The 22,696-nt window shown below is 47.0% G+C and overlaps 1 pseudogene; it reads right to left on the bottom strand.

The window, feature by feature from the left end:
• The window catches only part of LOC129500167 (ATP synthase subunit d, mitochondrial-like), a 31,813-nt pseudogene extending 9,849 nt beyond the window's left edge, over positions 1 to 21,964 (bottom strand).
• Positions 21,965 to 22,696: the final 732 nt, after the last annotated feature.

Here is a 22,696-nt window from a genome sequence, read left to right as displayed (position 1 = left end):
TCTCTCCACCCAGAGGCACCTCACTTAGAACAGAAGGTCTTCCTAGGGGTCTTATCACTTAGGCGATGACAAAGATTTTGGAAACTCGGTGCCAGGAACCGGAGGCAGAGACCAATATAGATGTTTTCTATTGTCTCACAGACGGTATGTTATGTGTTAAGTAATAAAACTTAAGCCTCTTTAATGAGGTTTAACCAAAAACAAAAACAAAATTAAAAAACAGTCCTCAGAGGATGGGCAAAGACTGCCCAAGCCCTGGCCTAGAATCAGGGAAGGTTTTGGGAAGAGTCTCCAGGGCTGCTGGTGACCAGGGTGGTGTGAGCAGATACGAGACACCTGTGCTCGCCCACCCTGCCCTTGGGTGCTGGGGGCTGGGGACACGGGGCAATGAGAGCCGTGGTTTGGGTGCACCACTCAGCTCCGGCCCAAAGGTCCGGTGATGACCACGGCCCCAAACTCTGCTCTGTCCGAGTGAATGAGAGGCGTCCAGTATCAACAGGGCAGCTCTGTTCTGACAGCCAGCCAGTGGGGGCCCCCAGCCTGCCAGGCTGCTCTCCTGGAGGTGGGGTCCAGCCACAGGGCCTCTGGACAAACCCATCAGGGCAAGAGTCCAAGAGTTCCTCAGCTCTGGGACGCCTGGGTGGCTCAGGGGTTGAGCATCTGCCTTTGGTCCAGAGCGTGATCCTGGGGTCCCGGGATCGAGTCCCACATCGGGCTCCCCGCAGGGAGCCTGCTTCCCCCTCTGCTTGTGTCTCTGTCTCTCTCTGTGTATCTCTCATGAATAAATAAATAAAATCTTAAAAAAAAAAAAGGAGTTCCTCAGGGCTTCCAGCTGACCCCATGCACACAGGGGTGATAGCCCACATAGAGAGGGAGCCTTGGGAACCCCCTTAATGGGGCGAGAAACAGGTGGGACCCACATGGGCCTCTGCCTACAGTCGGGGTTCCTACCCAGACAGCACTGCCGTCCTAGCTTAGAGAAGTTTGGGGGCAAGTGCTACAGAGTGCAGGCCCCCCCCAGCTGGGGTGCTCCTGATGGGGTGCAGAGGAACAGAAAAGTCTGGGGGCACACCAAAGTTTTCAGTTAGAGAAGGGAAAGGGACTGGCCACCACTTCCTGAGAGGGGAAAATGGGGCAGAGATGGGTGCGGAAGGGGTGCACCCACACCAGGCCTCGGGCACTGGGCCCATCAGCGATCTCAGCACCTCACAATGGGCATCCTGACCCCCTGTAGGGGGAACAGGAAAAGGCTCAGGAAGGTCTTGTGCTTCAGCCTGGGGGGCTCGGGAGGACTGGGGGGACAGAGATCAGAGGCCTTGAGTCCAAACCTTGAGTGTGCGTTCACGGATCTGTTCGTTCCCTCCTTCCTCTCCTCCTCCCTCAGGGGATCCAGGGGGCCAGGGCTTCATTCCTGCTATTTCTTTGCACAGCTCAGAGCTGGGTGAGCAGCCCTGCAAGGACCCCCGTGCAAAGGCTCATGGGAAAGGCACTCAAAGGGAAGTGTCCCTCTGCCTTGGACACTGTGAATGGCAGCTGGGTGCCTGTCCACAACCTCGGGACTCAGGCAGGCCCAGAAGCATGGTCCCTGTGGTGGTGATCCCGGGACCCCACTGTGGACCGTGCCCCAGGTGGGCCAGGGACCAGGCCAAGTACGGCTCTCCTCATTCTCTCACACCACCTCCAACCTCCCGGCAAACCCTCTCAGCAAACCCAACTGCACACAGTCTATCCAGAACCAGCCCCCATCTCTCCCCACCCTGGCTGCTCCCCTGGCCCTGTCCACCCTCATCCCCTGCCTGGACCATGGAAATAGCTCCTCTGTGATTTCCCCGCTTCCCCTTCCCTCACCCTCGCTGTCTGTTCCCATGGCCAGAGGAACCCTGTAAGTACCTGCACCAGATCACATCCACCTCTGCTCGGAGCCCTCCCCTGGTGCCATCCCCCAAAGTCTCTGTGTGGCCCCCTGTGATCTGCCCCAATGGATTGGATCTCAGCCCCATGCTCACGCTGCTCCAGCCACTGGGGCCTCCTTGCTATTCTGTGACCACATCGAGCATATTCCACTCCAGGGCCTTTGCACTGGATGTTCTCTCTCTGGGAAACACTCTTCCCCAGGGATCCGCATGGCTCCTTCCTTCCCCTTTTGGGAGCCTTTGTTAGAGTCGAGGATTTGGCAGGGTTGCGTTCTTTCTGGAAGCTCTAAGGGAGATTTCAGTCCTCGCCTCGCCCAGCTTCTGGCGGCTGCTGGCACTCCTGGTGGCCACATGAGTCCGATTCTGCCTCTGAAGTCACATTGCCTCCTCCTCTGTGTAACCTCTCCCCGCCTGCCATTTATAGGGACACTGTGGGCCTAAGTGATGGCACTTAGGCCCCCTGGGGATAACCTGGGACAATCTCCCCATCACGAGAGCCTTGACTTCATCACATCTGCAAAGACACTGTTGCCATATGTGGAGGAGGAAAGATGATGCTTCCCTTTATCCTTCTGATTCCTTGGCTAAGACTCTGTAATAAAAGCCAGATCAACAAGAGGAAGACAAGCAAGTTTATTTGAGAGGGAAGCTGAAGGGATTCCATGAAAATCTGCGTTTTGCTCCTTTTCCGGCTTCTATTCTTGCTAGGACCTGCAACCTGCCTTTGTATGTCCTCCTTGTAAGGATCAAGGGGTTAATTGATATCTTTGGAGACTTCCAGCACAACAGATAATATCTAAGGAATGAGCAGGTGACAATGACCAGGTAAGACTGTCATGCGCATATTTCAGACAACTGGTGTTAGACCTGTTCTCATTGCCACCCCTTGTCCTGTTCTGACCGGGTTCCTAGGTGCCTGAGAGACCACACCACAATTCTCAGTAAAAACCCCGAACCCGGGCAGCCCGGGTGGCTCAGTGGTTTAGTGTCGCCTTTAGCCCAGGGCCTGATCCTGGAGACCTGGGATCAAGTCCCACGTTGGGCTCCCTGCATGGAGCCTGCTTCTCCCTCTGCCTGTGTCTCTGCCTCTCTCTCTCTCTCTCTCTCTCTTTCTCTCTCTCATGAATAAATAAATAAAATCTTTTAAAAAAAGGAATTAAATCTTAAAAAATAATAAATGAAAGCATCATCAACCCCCTGCCGTAGTAAAGGGGGCAGTGGTAGTACACAGCATGTAGAAGCCAAACGGTTGTTTAAATCATCACATGTGGTCACCTGTCATTTGCAGGCTCAGCTCCATTCCACACTTATCTTCTTATTGACCAAGGATGGTGGCCATCATCGACCTGCTTCCTTGTTCTTATTCCTGTTGTCTCCCTGAAACTCCCCTGAAGTGCGATGGGCCTCTAAAGTATCTAACTAACATTCTTAGTCTCCCATGGGCTAGATGGTGTAAGCCCACCACACATCCACCTCAGCAGGCGTCCAGTGCAACAGACTGTTATGGGCGAAAGCCTGCTGTGATGTCAGATGTTGTTCCCTGGGTCTACGTGTGGTGGGCACTGTGGCGACCTCCCCATGTCTGCTGAGGAGACCCCACAGTGGTGGGAGCCTGGCTCAGTCTGAGGGGCTGGTCCTGATGAGTCTAACCGGTGAACCCTATCACCCTTGGCAATAATTGATTCAGGAACAGGCACTTGACCCAGTGCCAGAGGGATGCAAAGGGGTGTTTGCTAGGGGGTTTCCAGAAGAAATATTGTAGAAAATAGGATCATAAATCTAAGAAGAGTCTGTGGTTTACTAGAACAACCTGGACGAAGAACTGAGGGAAGACGCCTACAAGTTGGATGACTACCACATTCCCCTTCCTTGAGAGGTGTAGATTGGCAGCTGCAAAAGAAGGAAGTAAAAGATAAAGGATTTCCTTTAGGACCATAGGTTATGGGGCAAGCAGCTTGTGGTGAAATCTTACAACGTTGGGAAACAGTGTGGGCTATTGACTCGGCAATCGAGCCAAAGATAAGATGCCATTTTGCAAAGCCATCAACAAAGGTACTCATGACACAATCTTGAGGGGACCACAGTATTGGTCCACTTAAAAAACAAAACAAACAAACAAAACAAAACAAAACAAAACCAGAAATCCATCATGTGGATTGAGGTTGTAAGTTTTTCTCTCAATGGCAGACTCGCAGACCTGTCTACCAAGGCAGCCGATCTCTTCCTTGACCTCTCTTTGGAGGGGCACCCAAATGTGCCACTTTGAAATCTATATGCCTCTTTGGCATGTAGATTATTTTGAGCTAAAGGCCATTGAGAAGCAGAAGATGTAAGAAAAGCTCTAAAGACGGGGCATAAGATTTCCTTTTACAAAGGAAATGTATATTTATAAAGGAAATTTCCACCTGTAGAGAGGTCTCCCACTCCGTACCAGGAACAGGAGGACTCTTGACAATTGTCATCAGTGAAGAAGGCAGGATTCAATCTGCAAAGCAAACCTTACTAAAGAACTCCTATTTGTGATATTTTCCCTGGTCATCTTCCCTTAATTTGCCTCCCCCTCCCAAAAACCTCAAATTGCTTTATCTTTATTTTAGCCTCAAATGATATATAAACCCAAGTGCTAGCTGCTCCTTTGGCTTGCTCACTGCCAGGTGCTCCCATGTATAATGTGATTTGCATGTTGCTAAACTTCCATTCATTTTTTTTCTTGTTACTCTGTCTTTGGCCAGATTAATTTACAGGTTCAGCTGGATAACCTGAGATGGTGTTAAAAAGGAACAACAGGCTCCAAATGGAGTCACTTGTGCTAAACTCATATCATCTAACCTAACTGCGGTTTCAAACTTCCCCAGGAATGTAATCTTTAACCAGTCAGCCTGGAATGTGCTGGTTGGCACTAGGGAGATAATCCCCCTGAGAGCCCCTTTCATCCCCCAAAGGAAAGTGACTTGCCCAAAACAAAGCTCCCCCCCCCCTTTTTTTTTGAAGATTTTATTATTCATGAGAGACACACAGAGAGAGGCAGAGACATAGGCAGAGGGAGAAGCAGGCTCCATGCAGGGAGCCTGATGCAGGGCTTGATCCCAGGACTCGGGATCATGTCCTGAGCCGAAGGCAGACGTTCCACCACCGAGCCTCCCAGGTGCCCCAGCAAACTTGTTTTTAAAGTTTATGTCACTTTCTGTCTGCCTTTAAAAACCTTTCCTTTTCTGCAGCCCTTTGGAGCTCCTTTCTCTTTGCTAGATGAGGCGTTGCCCGCTTTATGAACTACTGAATAAAGCCAATTAGATCTTTGAATTGACGCAGCTGAATTTTGTCTTTTAACATATCTGGTGGCAGTGGTGGGATCTAAAGTGAATTTCATCTGATGGCATTTGGGGACAAGAAACACTGGCACAGAACCCTGTGAAGACTTTGAGTTTTCCTTGCAAATCATTGTTCTGTAGGTAAATTCCTCTTGATCCTGAGTGAGACGGTGCCCCATAGGGTTAATGAGATTGAAACTAGCAGAAACTTTAAAGCTTGTTTTTCAGAGAACCGATTCCGCACTAATTGGCTAAGGTGTCTTTTCCAGAGCCCACTAACAAGTCCACTCGCTGTCTCTGCAGAAACCTGGACTCACGGTCAACTGAGAGGGTTCCAGCCTGTGCACAAGCAAGGTTCTGCATTCCTTCCCCAAGATAACAAGATAACGAGCCCAAGATCCCATCCAGTTTACACCCGCTCTCCCGGCATAGCCTGTAGGCCCTTCTCCTCGTCCTAAGATAACCTCCTGACGTCAGGGGCTGAAGTTTGCTCTGATGGTTAAGTCTCCACCTCAAAGTGAAGTGAACATGGGACGTATGGTACATATATGTTTGCTCCACGCGCATGCTCCAGCTTTCCTCATGAGTAGTCGTAATTTCCCCAACCCTTTTCACCAATATGTTTGTAATCTCAACCTCTATGGTTATTTTTTTTAAAAGATTTTATTTATTTATTCATGAGAGACACACAGAGAGAGAGAGAGGCAGAGACACAGGCAGAGGGAGAAGCAGGCTCCATGCAGGGAGCCTGATGTGGGACTCGATCCCGGGTCTCCAGGATCAGGCCCTGGGCTGAAGGCAGCGCTAAACTGCTGAGCCACCCGGGCTGCCCTCAACCTCTATGGTTATTAAAAAAAAAAAAATCTTGTTCTCTCTCTTTAAAAAAATTTTTTTGTGTATTTATGTATGTATATATGTATTTGAGAGAAAGAGAGAAAATGCAAAGTGGAGGAGGGGCAGAGGGAGAGAGAAAGAGAAGCAGACTCCCCACTGAGCAGGGATCCTGATCCCAGGACCCTGAGATCATGACCTGAGCCAAAGGCAGATGCTTAACCGAGTCAGCCATCCAGGTGACCCTATAAAAAACTCGTTCTCTCCCCCTTTGGGGAAGGAGATTTGAGACTTGCCCTCCCATCACCTTGTCTCCTGGTTTGGCTGCATCTCCAGTTCCTCGCTGCATCCTGGATGTCTCAGTGACTGGCTTTGCTGTGCTTGGGCAGACGGACTTGGGTGTGGTTATGTGAGCTCCACTCTCCTTGTGTCAGCCTCCCAATCTAACTGGCTTCCCAGTACAGGACAGGTCGGCTTGCGCTGGCAGAAAGCGCCCAAACCCTTTCCCTTTATTTCAGACCACAATTCTCTATTAATTAGCGATCCTGTCCCAAGATCCACATGGCAGCGGTTGGTGGCAGCTCTGTTATCCATTCCCTGGGGTTTGCGGGTTCAGCCTTTGCCTAGTTCAAGATCCCTTGAACTGCTTAGCGATGCACACAGGCCCTCGTTTGCCAGGACGTAGTAGTACCCCTCAGTTATTACAGGTATATTAAGGTGTGTGTTGTTTGGCTTGTTTTGTGTAAATAAAGGCTAATCGCTAACATGAACCTCAGAAGTCAAAAAGGCACAAAAATTGGGCATGGGTCAAGCATTTAAGAGATGTTAGAGCACTCACCACCCAAGACTCTTGTGCTAGGGTAAATGGTCACAGAAGGGGTGAGAACAACACTTGGTCCCCTGCCGGCCTTAAGGAACTTCTGTGCCACCAGGTACACCATAAAACATCACACTCCTCAACCTGGTGGCACTTTCCTTTTAGGTACTAGCTTGGCTCTAAGAAACCCTAAGGTGGGGACTCCTGGGTGGCTCAGTGGTTGAGCATCTGCCTTTGGCTCAGGGCGTGATCCTGGGGTCCTGGGATCGGGCTTCCCATGGGGAGCCTGCTTCTCCTTCCACCTGTGTCCCTGCCTCTCTCTGTGTCTCTCATGAATAAATAAATAAAGTCTTAAAAAAAAAAAAAGAAACTCTAATGTTTAGCTGAAACAAATATAGTAATCAACATGGGATCCTTAAACTCTAAAGAGTTAAGTACACCACCTTGTGGCCCACTTGCTTATTTTATGTCTAAGAACTGTGGTCTCAGAAGCTATAAATATCTACAAAAATGGCACAATCATATTAAGCTTGTTTTGTGTCCTGAGAACTTGGCTTTGTGACTTAGGGGCTCCAAAATAAGGTGTGATGGAAATATGGGTTACACCTCATTTGTGGCTGGGGTCCTCCTCCCAACCTGTTGCCAGGCCCTCACAGGAATTACAACCTAGGATGACAATGGCATTAGCAAGTGCTGTGGCCCATGTTTATTTATTTATTTATTTATTTATTTATTTATTTATTTATTTAAGATTTTATTTATTTATTCATGAAAGACACAGAAAGAGAGAGAGGCAGAGGGAGAAGCAGGCTCCATGCAGGGAGCCTGATGTGGGACTTGATCCTGGGACTCCAGGATCACGCCCTGGGCCGAAGGCAGGCACCAAACCACTAAGCCACCCGGGCATCCTGACAGTGGCCATTAGGAGGAACATTCCAATTAGGTAAGATCATTCTGGAAGTGGACTTAAAAGCAAGGCTTCCAAATCAAACAGAACTGGACTACATATCTTAGTGGGTATGCCCAGAGGGAGCCTGCTTCTCCCTCTGCCTGTGTCTCTGCCTCTTTCTGTGTCTCTCATGAATAAATAAATAAAATCTTTAAAAAAGAGAGAGAGAAAGGTTTGCTAGCGAAAGCTTAGAGATGTACCAGGTACGTAAAAACAAAGAACAAGGGACACCCGGGTTGGCACAGTTGGTTAAGCAACTGACTCTTGATATTGGCTCAGATTGTGATCTCAGGGTCATGGGATCGAGCCCTGTGGTGGGCTCTGCGCTCAGTGAGGAGTCTTCTCTCTCTCTAATAAATAAGCAAATCTAAAAAACCCACCCCGCATAAAACAATAAAACCCACATAACTCTTACTGCTTCCCCTCTATCCTCCTTTGAGCATTCATTCTAGTAACCTCCTGGGCAAACTGCCTTTACTTAACTGTAAGCAAAAGTCGGCCAAGTTAATACAGATCCCCGTCACGTCTACCCTCGAAGTGAGACAGAGAAACGGAAGGGACCCCATGAAAACAAGCCATTTTTTCCTTTGCTTCTTTCCCTGCTTCTGTTCTCTCTCTCTCTCTCTCTCTCTTTTAAGATTTTATTTATTTATTCATGAGAGACACAGAGAGAGGCAGAGACATAGGCAGAGGGAGAAGCAGGCTCCCTGCAGGGATCTCAATTCAGGACTCGATCCCAGGACCCCAGGATCACGACCTGAGCCGAAGGCAGACGCTCAACCACTGAGCCACCCAGGCGTCCCTCCTGCTTCTGTTCTCGCCAGGACTTGCACCCCCACCATACACAGGCCTTAATGTGTGTCCTCCTTGTAAAGGTCAAGGAGTTCATGATTTCTTGAGAATCTTCTAGCACAATAACTAACAAATAATGACCCGGCTGGGTCGTGATGAACATTCCCCGAGACCCCTGACTCCAAACACCTCGATGCCAAGACCCCTGGCTCCAGGGCACAAGTGATTTATGGGGGCCACCTGAGCAGTCCTTGTTTGGCCAGTTCCTGGATGCCTGAGAGGACACCAGACCACTGTCCTCAATAAAACCTCCAAACCCCCAAGCAAAGACTCATTATCCTTTTCCTTTTTTTTTTTAAATTAAATATTTTATGAGAGACACAGAGAGAGAGGCAGAGATACAGGCAGAGGGAGAAGAAGCAGGCTCCATGCAGGGAGCCCGATGTGGGACTCGACCCCCGGCCCCAGGATCACGCCCTGGGCCGGAGGCAGGCTCTAAACCACTGAGCCACCCAGGGATCCCCTCTTCTTTTCTTTTGTGAGTCTCCCAGACGTTCGTCTCTATCTGTTGTCTGTCTATCCTCGATAAACTCTGCTCTCAGGTCCTGCTAGCTTGCATTTAATTTCCCACCTGCATGAAGCCAAGGACCCTCCGGGCTGGGCCTGTGGGACCCCGTCTGGGGCCTCGGGCTGGCCCTGCCTGCATCGAAAGGAGGGGCCCTCCCAAAGATGACAGGACTCCGAGGAATTTTTCTGATAAGCTGCTATGTTGTTCTCTTATTAAACAGCCAAAGGAAGACTGAAATTACAATGAAAAACCTTGCCAAATGCTGGTAACTAGCAGAGCTGCAGATGGGATCCTGGAAAGTCTGGCAAAAGCCAGTGAAGGGTGAGAATCGGTGCCAGAGTCAGCCCTCCTGGATCTCTGTCTACAGTACGAGGGAGACAGAGGAAAAGAAAATCTCTTCTGCACCCGCTTTGGGAACGCCTCCAGAGCCCAAGGAGTTGTTATATACTCCAGAAATATTTACAGTTTGACCCAGCTAAAAACTATAAAGTAGCTCTGTGGTCAGAAATGGCCCAAACTTGTGGGGCCTGATGATATACTTTTGAAGGCCTTTCCCTCCAAGCTAAAATAAAATTCTGTACCCAGAAGGAAAGTAAAACCTTGTTTTGTTTTGAAGATTTTATTTATTTATTCATGAGAGACACACAGAGAGAGGCAGAGACACAGGCAGAGGGAGAAGCGGGCTCCGGGACTCGATCCCAGGACCCCGGGATCATGCCCTGAGTCAAAGGCAGATGCTCAGCCACCGGGCCACCCAGGCACCCCGAAAATAAAAATCTTCTAAAGAAGCCCTTGTATAAAGACAACCTACGGCATCACCTTACATTGCAAATCCAACTCGTTGAGTAATGGAGAGCAGCTGTCCTGAGCTTACAAATCTCTGTAAAACTAGAAATTCGGTTCTAGAGGAAGTTCAGAGTTCAGTTGTTCCTTTTTTTTTTAATTTTTATTTATTTATGATAGTCACACACAGAGAGAGAGAGAGGCAGAGACATAGACAGAGGGAGAAGCAGGCTCCATGCACCGGGAGCCCGACGTGGGATTCGATCCCGGGTCTCCAGGATCGCGCCCTGGGCCAAAGGCAGGCGCCAAACTGCTGTGCCACCCAGGGATCCCAAGTTGTTCCTTTTTTTAAAAAAAAATTCTAATTCCAAAACCTCCCCTATTTATCTTAAAAGGCTTGTAACTTGCACTCTTCCCTATGCCTTTGAGATATAAATGTCAAAGTGGGACTTCAGGGAAATCATCATGATCAGAAGGAAAGCAAAAGGCAGAAGGTCATTTGGAACCTTCGCTTACGGGAAATCTTCAGTGTGTGGAAGCTCTAAGGTCTCTCTCCGTTTGCGTTTGTGTGTTTGTGTCTATATACACGTACTTGAAAAAAATTATATATACACATATGTGTGTGTTGTGGCTGTGTGGTACCTTCCACCTCTGGGTGGTATTGTCAAGGTTAATTCGTAAAAGATCTCTATTTAACTGGCTTGAAGAAAATCAAACACTTATGTGACTTAAGGATTCATAAAAATTCTGAAAAATACAGTAGAAGCTGAGCCAACTACTTTTTAGGTCCATTGATCTGGGATAGCCTTCGTCAAATAAAATCTAGTTAAAGTTTGGTTTCATTAGAATGGTCATATTAGGGTGCCTGGGTGACTCAGTCAAGCATCTGTCATGATCCCAGGGTGCGGGATCGAGTCCTGAATTGGGCTCCTTGCTCTGCCTAGACGCTGCTTCTCCCTCTCTCTCTACCTGCCACTCCCCCTGCTTGTCCTCTCTCTCTCTCACTCTCTTTCTGTGTCAATTAAATAAATAAAATCTTTTAAAAAATAAATAAAATGGACATTTTAATTGTTTTCAGAATTACCAGCATTAGATATGACATCTAAAGCCTCATAAAGCTTTTGTTTTTAGATTCTCAGTAATCTCTACACCCAGCGTGGGGTTTCACTCTAGAGCCTGAGATCAAGGGTCTCACGCCCCTCTGACTGAGCCAGCCAGGTGCCCCTCTCAAAGTTTTTGTGGGCGGTCTAAACATAATTGTAGTGTCTCTCCTGATCAGATGGGAGCCCCCAAAATGTGGGTTGTCCCAATCAGGTGTAGGGGGGTCGGTGGTGTGGACAGCAGAACAAAGGAGATAGAGGTTTACTGAATACACCATAAAGGGGTGGCGAGCAGGACAGCAGAGGACAGACCACCTGCAAGGAGGCAGCAGGTGGGGGCTGTATTTAAAGCCAGAAGGTGAAGAGGAATGGGGACCCATGGAATTCCCCCTTCTTGGGTATCTGTGCCTGGTTGTACACAGCTCATTGGTCAGTTAGGGCCTGTGGATATTTTGAGGTGGGCCGCCTGCTGGGCCTGTCTGTATTGAGCCAGGGGTCGCTGTGGGCCCTTTGACCTGCATCCAGTTTCCATTGCTCACGCCTGTTGTTTCAAGGCAGCTTCTACAGTGATTGTTAAGAACAAATAAATTAAACAGATGTAAGTAGAATAAAGTTTTTAGGGAAACATCTTCAACAGTTTTCCTGACCCTTTTTGGTAACCTGAAGCCTTAACATTCTGCCAAGTGATGAGTTAAGTTAAACTCATTGAGTATCTAGATCAATTCAATTCATGAATCATTGAATAGAGCCAATTAAGCCTTCAAATTTACTCAGTTGAATTTTTTTTTTTTAAGATTCTATCCATCCATTCATGAGAGACACACAGAGAGAGGGAGAGACACAGGCAGAGGGAGAACCAGGCTCCCTGCGGGGAACCCAATCCAGGACTCGATCCCAGGACCCGGGGCCACCACCTGAGCCAAAGGCAGGTGCTCAATCACTGAACCACCCAGGTGCCCCTGAATTTTGTTTCTTGACAATGGGTAGAGGAAAATATTTTTTTCCTTTCCCTGTACTTCGCCAGGTTACTGGGCAAGGAGGATGCTTTCCATTCCGCTCCCCAGGAGGGAGAGGCGGAGGAAGAAGAGCTCAGGCTTGTCTGGTCCCTTCGTGAGCCCTCCAGGACGAGGGGAAATGGTTCCTTGGAGCCCATCCATGTGCCTCTAATCCTGCCAGAGAGAAGCTTACATTTCAGAGAAGAGGTTCGACCCCGGGGTGTTGGGAAGCCTGCTGTGACCACCTGCCGAAGCCTCACCATCGGCCGACCTCCCGGTCTCTGCCAGTGTCTGCTTCTCAGATAGCTCCAACCTCGGCCAAGGGGGGCAGGGGGGGCCAGTAGATTAGATCTGCTACTCTGTAGCCACACTGCCTTGGGTTCAAGGCCAGCCTTGCCCTGTGACTAGCAGGGTGGCCAACCTCATGCAACCTCAGTTTCCCTTCATGTGAAATGGGGGTGGGATGAGCATTTCATTGATCTAAGGGATTGGGCTGGGTGTTAAAATAGATGGGGTGTCATGGTTAAATCAGCTGTGTTTTTTTCTAAGATGCCTCTCACAAACAGGGCATCTTAGAGTTGATGAAACAGCGTATAGAAAGGCTCAGAAGAGTGTCTGTAGCCCAGAAAGTGCCAGGCAAGTGTTAATTGGCATTGTTACTAGTAGCTGCTCCTGAGGGCATCCCCCTCACTCTCCAGGGAGGGTCCCTCGGGAAGACACAGGTTCTCTCTCTGTCTCGAAGCCCAGCTCTGTCTGCCTGCCCCTCTCCCTTCCTCCTGCCCGACTCAGACAAGGAGGTGTGTTGCGCTGGTGTAGGCAGCCTTCCGGCGACGTGAGGCTGAAGCTGAGACTGAGAGACCGCAGAGCAGGGAAAGGAAAACCTGTGATACCAACACGTCTCCGAGCATCAGACAGACCAACAAATCTCAGTATGTTTCCTGTTAACTTGCAACCCAGAGCATCCTTATTTGGAGTTTGTGTTTGCGCGTGGGTGTGCGCATGTGCGTGTGTAAATGTTCTCCCAAAAATACTGGTGAGTTTCTGAGAGCTCTGATCATGGCCTGTTTTAACTAGTGCTTTTTTGGCCTCTTGCCTATTCCTGAGCCCCTGGGTGGGTATTCTCTGCGACAGCTCTTTCCCCACCTCGTGCTGCAGACCTCTGGGGAGCCCAGCCCGGTCCTCTGATTGATGGGTGACTCCGAGATGTTGCTGTCCAAAGATGTCCAAAGGCACCCCCAACTCCCCAACACTACTGACACGACATCAAACGCTTGTGTCTCCAACCCTCGGGGGCTCGGGCCTTGCTGCATCCTTTCAGGTACCCGCCCAATCATCCCTGTCCTTTCTACATCTCTGGGCCAGTTTTCCACCCTTGACCAACCAATCTCAAAGTCATGACTTATTTCTTCCCAGGACATCATATCCCCAAAAGAAGAGCATGCTACAGAGATTTTTAAGTCGCACCAACGCGAACCTTTTTATGTAAAGAGTCACGTGTTTTCCTTGAAAGAATGGCAAAGGGCACCTGGGGGGCTCAGTCGTTAAACCTCAGATTCTTGATCTCAGCTCAGGTCTTGATCTCAGGATTGTGAGTTCAAACCCTGCGTTAGGCTCCATGCTGGGTGTGGAGCCTGGACAGAAAGAAAGAAAGAAAGAAAGAAAGAAAGAAAGAAAGAAAGAAAGAAAGAAAGAAAGAAAGAAGAAGATAAGGAAGGAAGGAAGGAAGGAAGGAAGGAAGGAAGGAAGAAAGAGGGAGAAAGTTAAAATGACTTTGGTTTTCCCTTTAGAGTAGGGATACAAAGTTACCTCTTAAAATTAAGTCTAAATTGGTCTAAAGAAAAATATTCGATAAATAATGGTTACAGTAGACCCTCAACATGGCTAAAATACTCAAGTGGTACATGGGGAGGTGAGGTTTGGGAAACACGGCCTCAGAGAAACTAGCTTTTTCCAGGTGATAGACCCAGATTGTATGGTTTGGGCGTGAGAGTCACCTTTCGTTTTTCTTGGGTCTTCTCTTTATATGCATGGGTGCCCAGCACCTAGGTGGCCAAAGTGAGGGTTAGTGGTTGTCACCAAGCGGCTGTACCTTTGTTAGAAGACCAGAGAGATTCTATCTCTGATAATTTGAAGCTGAAACTTCTAGGAGACTTCTGCTGAAATAGCACCTGTAGGTAATGCCCACATCCATGTTTCTTGATGCCCATGGAGGGTTGCGGGCAGGAGCTAAGGAGTATTGGATTAAGCTGCAGAATGGGAAAGATGTGGGCTCAAATCCAGACCTTACCACTTCCTAAATATGTGATAGCGACAAACTACCCAATCTCCCTGACCTCAGTTTCCTCATCTGTAAAATAGAAATGACTAATAGTGAAAACTACTTTCTATTCTGTGGGAACTAGGAGGCACCTGGGTGGCTCTGTCGGTTAAGCAGTGGATCTCTGGTTTCGGTTCAGGTCATGATCTCAGGGTCATGGGCTCCATGAGTCTGCCTGGGATTCCCTCCCTCTCTCTCTGCCCCTCCCCCTGCTCACGCACATGCTCTCTTCCTTAAATAAAAAATAAAATCTTAAAAAAAAAAAAAAAGGAAGATGCTTTGAGTGCTTGAAGCTAATTAGCTACAGATGGAACGACAAATTTAATGACCCCCTGAGGAAAGAATCAGACAAATTAGAATGTGGGACCTTATAAAGAACAGCTATTCTGGACTTGAAAAAGCCAGTATCATAGAAATAAAAGTATGGACATATGGGAGACTATTCCAAACTAAAAGGGACTAAAGGCATGTGACAATCAAATGCCTCCCAAGAATTTGTTTTTTTCAAAATTTTATTTGTTTTTTATTCATGAGAAACACACAGAGAGAGGAAGAGACACAGGCAGAGGGAGAAGCAGGCTCCTCGCAGGAAGCCTGATGTGGGACTCGATCCCAGGACCCCGGGATCACAACCTGAACCAAAGGCAGATGCTCAACCACTGAGCCACCCAGGTGCCCCAAGAATGACCTGATTCTTATCTGATATGTGCCTGAGTATTTAGGATGAACGGTCATCATATCTACAGCTTACTCTCAAATGATTCAGAAAAAAATAAGGACAAGGCAAACATAGCAAATCATTAACAGTTATTAAATCTGGACAGAGGTAATGGGTGGGGTTTATTATACTACTCTAACCACTTTTCTGTAGGTTTGAAACTTTTTAGTAAAAAAGAGGTTTTGGCAAACACAACACTCACAATGACAGAGGATTCCACTGACCAAAGGCAGGGCTGGAGCCCCCCAGGGGGGTTCGGGAGAGATAGAGGTTCTACTCGATGCTCAAAGTTACTGAAGATGGAGATAGAGTGTCCCTGAGCCAGTGGACATGTCGCTCACCCCACAACCAAGCCCTTCTTCCTGGCTTAGAGGGCCCCAGTTTTATTCAGGTACAAGATCTGTGGGAAGAATGATGGGAGCACTTTGGGGGAGTTTATCCTGCTCAAAAGAACCTGTGAGACTACCTACACCTCCTAGAGTTGGGAGGTCTGTGATTGAGAGAGGGCGTGATGAGGGGGATTCAGCACAATGCACTGGTCTATTTCTTGCCCTGGTTGCTGGTTATGTGAGTGTTTGCACTATGATAATTAATTTATGCTGTATGTTCATATAATTTTTTTGGTGTATATAACTGTGCGTGCGTGTGTATAAATGTTTTCTTTCTTCTTTGTGGCAGAAGTTGAGTGAAGATATAATCATGCAAGAAGCACTGGAGGAGGCCGTCTTAGGACAATGCAGTGACAAGTCCCAAGATGGCTGCCAACACGTTGAAGATGATGGAGGAGAAAAGTGGAGAGAGATGTCCCTTGCTGCCGTCACTGAGCCACTACACTAACCCAGGTGTTTTATGTCTCCTGGTTACCAGGAGGAATGAAGGTCCTTATCTCCAAAGGCTCTTGGGATTGGGTTTCCTTTGACTATATCCCAAAGCATCTTGGGTATTGTGTTGGAGTCTCCAAGACCACCCTTGGATTTAGTAATTCACTAGAAGCACTCACTAGACCCAGAAGGTGTAATGCTCCCAGTTATGGTTTTATTACAGTGAAAGGGAAAGTGTTCACAGGGAGAAAACACAGAGGAAACCAGGCGCGAGCTTACAAAAGTCCCCTCCCAGGGGAGCTACACAGGACGCACTTAGCATTGTCCTCCAGCAATGACGGGTGACAACATGTGCAAAGTGTTGTGCACTTAGGATGCTTACTTGTCCCGAGGAGTCCAGGGTTTTTTTGTCATTTTTTTTTTTGAGTCCACAGTTTTTATTGGGGGTCAGCTATGGGGACACACGGTCTTTGAAGACTGACCGAGTCCTGAAGCTCCAGAGGGAAGGACGTGTTCAACTGCAAATTACACTGTCCACACAAACTATCCAGACAAACAGGTACAGTGTGGTTTAAGACCTCAAGTGTGCAAAACACTCTTACTAGAACATTCAAAGAGCTCGATTGTCAGGTGTCCGCCAAGGGCCAATCACAAAAATAGGAGCTTCCTGGGAGTGCACCTCGGCCTGCGGCATTAACTGTTTTCTGCATAAGTATAATCATCATCCTCATTCTTTTGAGTAAATGGAGGTCCAGGGGGGTTAAGAAATGTGCCCAAAGCCACCCTAACAAGTACCGGAGCTCTTAAGTCTTTGGCATGATGGCTTCAAGGGTCCCCTTTCAAGTTGGCTGTGCTTCTGGGGCCCACTCTCCAGACCAAAGGAAACATGAACGTGGGCTGGATTTGGCCCAAAGCCTGCATCCTTGGGATGCCTGGAGATGCCACTGAAATACTTATAAAGGAGTAAAAGGGGGTGAATCCTCAAAAGTAAAGGCAAGGAAGTTAGAGGACGTTAGAGGAGTTAGAGGAAGATCCCTACACAAAGGGGTAGAAATGTCAATGCATTTCCCAAAGAAGTTGGAACTCAACTTGTTTCAGGAGCAGTTGATTCTGGGACAGGAAGAGGGGCCCAGAAACTGCAGGAGGCACCGACATGGGAGGGCCCAGGGGGGCCTGGGATAAGTGGAAGGGGAGCCAGAATCTGCTTAATTGGGAGGAGCTATTTTGTCAAGTGATACTTTTGGAATTGTAGTTTTCTTTCTTTCTTTCTTTCTTTCTTTCTTTCTTTCTTTCTTTCTTTCTTTCTTTCTTTTTTGGAGGCTCCACACCCAACATGGGGCTTGAACTCACGAACCTGAGATCAAGAGTCACATGCTCTTTTGACTGAGCCAACCAGGTGGCCCCTGGGACTGTGGTTGAGAATCATTTCTGGAGTGGCTACCTCTCCCCAAGGGGGTGTTTGGGAAACTGGGGGAAGGTTTTTGTTGCAAGGGTTAGGGGAGCCACCAGTACTTCCTGGACAGGGGACCAGGGCACCAGGATGCCAGATGTCCCACGCAGCTTCCCACAGTGCCCCAGATGGAAAGTCCTCCAACACCACATCCCGTGAGATGCTGGTGGAGGTAAACAATCTGTTTATAATTACCCAGGTCCAGCACTGAGCTCCACTTACTCATAAACAAAGTTATAAATTTCCCGAGACTGCAAATGGACCGGTTGTAACAAGGGAAGTTTGTTCATTGTTCACCATTGGGTTCTTTGTATCGCCAATACAGTGTGCTGTGTCAGTCTTGTTTGTGGTAGTCCAGAGAGCATTCAGGAAGATTCCGCCCCTAGCACACACCCCCAGCCCCATCATTATGTCTTGCAGCTTAATCAGACCCGAGTCTTTCATTATTGTATTACAAATTACTTTCCTCTTATTCTTTCTTTATATTACAATGAGGGCATTATCTTGATTTGAAAAAATGTGTTTGTATGTGGGTAGGTTATATTATCCATAAATTTTATTTCAGGGTAGTAAAAGGAGCATTTAAAAATATTATAACATTAGTTTATGGTGATAAAAATCAGAACAGCAGTTACCCTGGGGAGTAGGTGGTGGGTGGTGAGAGGTTTGACTGTGAAGAGGCACAAAGGAACTTTCTGGAACGATGAAAATGTTCTTTACCTTGATTGCGGTGGTAAACAATTGCCAAAAATCATCAAACTGCACACGCAAAGTGGGCTTGTTGCATTGTAATTGTAATGTAAATTATACCTCCCTGAAGTTGAATAAAACATACATTTTTAAATATCTGTGCAGAAAAATTTTTAAATATATATTTGTTACAGAAAGGAGGCATTGGATCTGCTAAGGCCTTGAAATGAAAGATTAAGTGGATTTGCATGGGAATCTGAAAACAAAAACGAAACTGTAGCAAACAGACCATTGGAGCCGATGCTACTTTGCAAATCTTGCACAAGTTATGCAAAACTTTCAACTAAATAATAAATACACATGGGACACGGTGGCTCAGTGGTTGGGCGTCTGCCTTCAGCTCAGGGCATGATCCCTGGTCCAGGATCGAGTCCTGCATCAGGCTCCCTGCGGGGAGCCTGCTTTTCCCTCTGCCTCTCTTTCTCTGTGTGTCTCTCATGAATAAATTAAAATAAAATAAAATAAAATAAAATAAAATAAAATAAAATAAAATAAAATAAAATAAAATAAAATAAAATAAAATAAAATAAAATAAAATAAAATAAATAATAAATGTTCAGATGTGTGTGCATGCTGGGTTATGATGTGGATACATTTCTGATTCTGCACTGTAGTCGAAAAACTTCGAAAACCACACTCTAAAATAGGAATTGCCAGATGTTTGGGGAGCCTGGGTGGCTCAGTCTGTTAGGCATCTGCCTACAGCTCAGGTCATGATCTCAGGGTCCTGGGATCGAGCCTTGAGCTGCTCCCTCCTCAGTTCCCTCCCTCTTCCTTTGCCCGCAGCTCCTCCTACTCACCGTCTCTTTCTCTCTGACGTCAAATAAAAAAAAAAAAAGGAATTGCAAGACTTTCAAAGTGATCATTCAAGTTTCACCACAATCCAGACTCAAGGTAAAATTTTCGCTGACAATGGTGGAAGTCTCCTCTCATCGTTTCCTTGATAATTTTTGATTCTTTTACAGCAACCTCATCAGATGTGATTAGATCACCCTGGCTTTACCTGAGAAGCTTGCCAGTCAGGAGCTTGTGTTTGCAAGAAGATTGGATGTAGTAGCATTTCTTCTAGAAACGGAAATCACAGGGAAGGGAGAGAGAGGGGGGTGGGGTAAGAAATCCAAATCTTTGAGATTTGGAAATCTCAAAATCCACATTAAGAAATCCAAAATCCAAATTAATATCTAAATTTGATCGATCTAGACTTAACGCTCACAAAATGAGAAAGGTGTGAATTGTATCACACACAAAGAGCTGATTTTTCTGCTATGTATATAGATTTCCCACAAATCAGTAAGAAATGAAACAATCCCTTAGGGAAAAAAGGTACACAGAGCCTATGAACAGATAGTTCCTAGAAAAAGAAATTGAAATAGCTCTTAAATATATAAGAAGGTGTAAAATGTGATTTGAAGTAAAATAAATGCACGGTAAAATAACCCTGAGGGGCGTCTGGCTGGCTCAGTCAAAAGGGCATGTGGCTCTTGATCTTGAGGTTGTGAGTTCGAGCCCCACATTGAGTGTAGAGATTGCTTAAATAAACAAACTTAAAAATAGTAACAGGGGCACCTGGATGGCTCAGTGGTTGAACGCCTGCCTTCCGCTCAGGGCGTGATCCCCAGGTCCAGGGATCGAGTCCTGCATCCGGTTCTCCGCAGAGAAACTGCTTCTCCCTCTGCCTATGTCTCTCCCCCTCTCTCTCATGAATAAATAAATAAAATCTTAAAAAAAAAAGTAACAGTGAGATACCACTTTTTTTAAAGCAGGCTCCCTGCCGGCACAAGACTTGAACTCATGACCCTGAGATCAAGACCTGAACTCAGACGAAAACTGTATTGCCTAACTGACTGAGCCACACAGGAGCCCCACCATTTTTTAATAAAGCAAGTTGGTAAAGCACAAAAAGACTGGCAATGCCTTGTATTGGGCAAGACCCCCAGGGAAAGGGCACACATCGCTGCTGGGAGTGTCAACTGATACAACCTCTATGGCGGACAGTTTGTGACATCTGTCAGATTTAGAAATGTACCTACTCTCTAACCCAGAAATTTGTGTGTGGGGGAACAGCACAGGCACAGAGTACAAAAAGATGTGTGTACAAGGTTCTTCATGGCAGTACTGCTTGAAATAGCCGAAGATAGGGACAATCTAAATATCCCTCAGAGGGGATTGTTCAACTAAGTCATGGTCCTCCCAACATAGCATAATGTGAGGCCGTGACAAAAGGATCCTTCAATCATAGTCACCAGTGACCTCCACATTGCTATATTCAAAGTTTAATCACTTCAATATCCTTGGTCTACCGGGAGTATTTAACTTGGCTAAGGGTTCCATCCTTCCCTTTGTCCTCTGGCTTCCAGAACACCATCTCTGTTGACTATTCATTCTCAGTCTTTCAAGGCTGGGTCCTTAGTCCTTATCTCTTCCCATTGGTATTCCCAGCCAGTTTTAAATGTCATTAATATGCTGTTGGTCCCCAAATGTCTCTCTCTGGCCCAATCTCATCTTGAACTCTAGACCCCTTATCCAACTGCCTGTTTGACACCTCCATTTCGATGACTAAGGGTTATCTCCATATGAACACACAGAAAACCAAATTCCTGATTTCCTGGTCTGTATCTTCTCTGTCTTCCCTATCTCATCAAAAGGCAATTCATCCTTGCAGTTGCTCAAGGCAAAGTCTTGGAGTTGTCCTTGATTCTTCTGTCTCTCATCCTCTTTCCCACGTGACGTCAATTTCTGTTAGTTCTACCTTCAAAAATCTATCCAAAATATGTTCACCTCTCACCACTCCCATGCTACCCCCTTATTTGGTCTGGTCCACCCTCATCTCCAGCCTGGACCATCTCATTGGTCCCGCTGCTTCTATGGCCCCTCCTGGTGTCCACCAGAATTGATTAAAATAGACCCTTGGATCTCTCACTGTGAAATTTCAGAGCTCTGGGGACACAATGTTTTACTAAGCTTAGGAAAGGGAGGTCATCAACCGCCGTCACCAATAGCAAAAACAAAGGATCAAGAGACAGAATGGTTTTAAACATCTCAAGCACAATGCCGATTTTTCCTTGCCTTATGATGGGGTCACGTCCTGATGAACTTATTGTAAGTTGAAAGTACTGTTAAGTCAAACGTGCATTTAATACACCCAATCCGCTGAACATCATTGCTTGGCCGAGCCAACATTAAACACGCTCAGAACACTTATGTTAGCCTACAGTTGGGTAAAATCATCTAACACAAAGCCTATTTTACAATCAAGTATTGAACATTTCCTGTTATTTACTTATTTATAATTTTTTAAAGATTTTATTTATTCATGAGACACACACACACACACACAGAGGCAGAGACACAGAGGGAGAAGCAGGCTCCATGCAGGGAGCCCAACGCAGGACTCGATCCCGGGTCTCCAGGACCATGCCCTGGGCCGAAGGCAGTGCTAAACCACTGAGCCACCTGGGCTGCTCAACTTATTTATAATTTAATTTATGTTTTAAAATAAACTCTACTCCCAACATGAGGTTTGAACTCATCACTCCAAGATCAAGAGCCACTTGCTTTAACTGAGACAAGCAGGCGCCCCTCATGTAACTTATTGCATGCTGTGCTAAAAGTGAGAAGCAGAATGGTTGGGCAGCTCCGGTGGCACAGCGGTTTAGCGCCGCCTGCAGCCCAGGGCATGATCCTGGAGACCCTGGATCGAGTCCCACGTCAGGCTCTCTGCGTGGAGCCTGCTTCTCCCTCTGCCTATGTCTCTGCCTCTCTCTCTCATGAATAAATAAATAAAGTCTTTAAAAAAAAAAAGCAGAATGGATGTAAGTGTACCTGTTGTTTACCCTCATGATCATAGGGCTGATCACAACTGCAGTTTGCTGCCAATTCCCAGCATCCTGAGAGGGTAACATACTGCATATCACTAGCCTGGGAACAGATCAAAAAGTTAAAAATTTGAAATGTAGTTTCTACTGAACGGGCATTGCTTTTGCACTTTTGTAAAGTCAAAAAATTGTGAGTTGAATCATTGTAAGTTGGATTGTCTGTACTGCCAACCAGAGGACAAAGGAGCGATGCTTTCAAATGCCTGAAGGAAACTACTTTCTGTTCCTGAATTCTATAGCCAGCCAAACTATCAATTAAGCAAGAGGGGAAGTTGAAGACATTTTCAGAATGACAAGCTTTTACAAATTCACCTCCTGAGGAACCTACCTCAAAAAGCTAGAGGAGGGGATCCCTGGGTGGCGCAGCGGTTTGACGCCTGCCTTTGGCCCAGGGCACGATCCTGGAGACCCGGGATCGAATCCCACGTCAGGCTCCTGGTGCATGGAGCCTGCTTCTCCCTCTGCCTGTGTCTCTGCCTCTCTCTCTCTCTCTCTGTGACTATCATAAAAAAAAAAAAAAAAGCTAGAGGATGTGCTCCACCAAAAATGAAAACATCACTAAAAAAGAGGAAACGGGGCACACTTTGCTCAGTGGTTGAGCATCTGCTTTCAGCTTAGGGCATGACCTGGGGTCCTGGGATCAAGTTCCACATCAGGCTCCCTGCAGGAAGTCTGCTTCTCCCTCTGCCTATGTCTCTGCTTCTCTCTG

Source organism: Nyctereutes procyonoides, unplaced genomic scaffold (assembly GCF_905146905.1).
Source record: "Nyctereutes procyonoides isolate TBG_1078 unplaced genomic scaffold, NYPRO_anot_genome, whole genome shotgun sequence".
Lineage (NCBI taxonomy): Eukaryota > Metazoa > Chordata > Mammalia > Carnivora > Canidae > Nyctereutes > Nyctereutes procyonoides.
Note: the sequence above shows the minus strand (reverse complement) of the source record. Positions and strands in the feature narration are given on the sequence as shown.